The sequence below is a fragment of the Molothrus aeneus genome, unplaced genomic scaffold (genome assembly GCF_037042795.1).
Source record: "Molothrus aeneus isolate 106 unplaced genomic scaffold, BPBGC_Maene_1.0 scaffold_34, whole genome shotgun sequence".
In the NCBI taxonomy this organism is placed as follows: Eukaryota; Metazoa; Chordata; class Aves; order Passeriformes; family Icteridae; genus Molothrus; species Molothrus aeneus.
Window position 1 is genome coordinate 1,553,295 of NW_027099005.1, and position 2,096 is coordinate 1,555,390.

Below are 2,096 nucleotides of genomic sequence, written 5' to 3' on the forward strand. Positions count from 1 at the left end.
GATGACGAGGACAAGGAGGAAGAAGAGGAGGGGGAGGAGTGTGACGAGGAGGATGAGGAGGAGGAGGAGGAGGATGATGAGGAGGAAGGGGATGCGGAGGAGGAGGACAAGGACAAGGACAAGGACGTGGAGGAGGTGGATGAGGAGGAGGCCGTGGACAAGAAGGAGGAAAAGGGGGAGAAGGAGGAGAAGGCAAGGGAGGAGGAGGACAAGGATGACGAGGAGAAGGAGGAATAGGATGAGGATGACGAGGAGGAGGAGAATGAAGAGGAGGAGGAGGAGAAGGAGGACAAGGAGAAGGACAAGGAGAAGGAGGAGGATGAGGATGAGGAGGAGGATGAGGAGGACAAGATGGGGGATGAGGATGAAGAGGACAAGGAGAAGGAGGACAGCGATGAGGAATAGGACAAGGAAGAGGATGACGAAGAAGAAGAAGAGGATGAGTAGGAGGAGGACGAGGACGAGGAGGAGGATGAAAAGGAGGAGGACGAGGACGAGAACAAGGAGGAGGAGGAGAAGGAGGACAACGAAGAGGAGGAGAAGGAGGACGAGGACCAGGAGGACCAGGCGGAGGAGGACGAAGAGGAGGATTAGGAGGAGGAGGAGGACAAGGACGAGGAGGACGAGGACGAGGAGGAGGAGGAGGATGAGGACGAGATGGGGGACGAGGATGAAGAGGACAAGGAGGAGGAGGACAACAATGAGGAGGAGGACAAGGAAGAGGATGACAAGGAGGAGGAGGAGGATGAGTAGGAGGAGGACGAGGAGGAAGAGGAGGAGGAGGAAGAGGATGAGGACGAGGACGAGGAGGAGGAGGAGGAAAGGCAGGAGGAGGACGAGGAGGAGGAGGAGTAGGACGAGGACGAGGAGAACGAAGAGGAGGAGGAGGATGACGAGAACGAGGAGGAGGAGGAGGAGGATAAGGAGAAGGAGGGGGAGGACAAGGACGAGGAGGAGGAGGAGGTGGACGAAGAGGAGGATTAGGAGGAGGAGGAGGACGAGGAGGAGGAGGACAAGGAAGATGATGAGGAAGAGGAGGAGGATGAGTAGGAGGAGGACGAGGAGGAGCAGGAGGACGAGGAGGAGAATAAGGAGGAGGACACGGGCACTTCAAACCAGTGTAAGGACTTTGAAAATTGGTGTGAGAATAAATGATCTAGAAATATACATGGATGTGTCTCCGATCATTCACTGCACTTGGAGTAGATTCTTGATAGATGATGCATGGGAAGGAGCAAATCTGGACTAAATCTGATTTTGTTACTTGTGTGCTGTAATGCAGCCTCGAGAAGGAGCGATGCTTTCATGCCGCTGTATACACAAGTGTCTGAGGCAGGTGAATGCTCCGGAGGTTCCCCTGAGGGCGACAGCGATGGCAGCGCCGCTCCCTCAGTGCCGCCCGGGCCGAGCGGGCGCCCTTTGGGCCCAGATGGGACTGCGGCTCCTCTGGGCCCCGCTCGGCTGCCCCCGCTGAGCTTGGGCATTCGCCGAGCTCCGAGAAGCCGCCGGTGCTGCTGCGGCTGAAGCGCAAACATCCCGGGCAGAGGAGCGACCCCGCCGCCGCTGCTGCCCTGGCCCCGAGCCCTTCTCCGGCCCGGACAAGGCGCCGCTGCGGCTGGCAGCCGCCCCTCAGCCCCCGGGCCTGGCCCCGGCAGGCGGGGAGCCCTGGGCAGCGCCCTTGCGGCAGCAGGGACCGAGCCCCAGCACCGGGCTCTGGCCCCGTGGCGCCGCAGGGACGAGGGGGACACGGGCAGGGTGCTCGGCGCCATCGCCCCCAGCCCTGAGGCCCCTTTGGAGCCCGGCTCGGGGCTCGCCCCTGCCTCCTCCAAGGCCCTGCTGGGATCGGGCTGGTGCTCAGCGCTGGGCCCGGCTCTTGTGCTCACCCCGAGCAGGGTTTGTTTGCAGCCCGGGGTGCTGAGGATCTCATGGGAAATGTCACTGCAAGGGCGGTGTTGATCAGCCTGGTGCTTCCTTTGTGCTGTGCCTTACACTGCTGTTTTGTTTTATTCGGCTTTTAGAGCCTGCCTGTGAAGCCTTCCAGAAGCGCGGAGACTGCTGAAACATCCGACATCCTCGCCCTAAGCAAGGGATGGAAC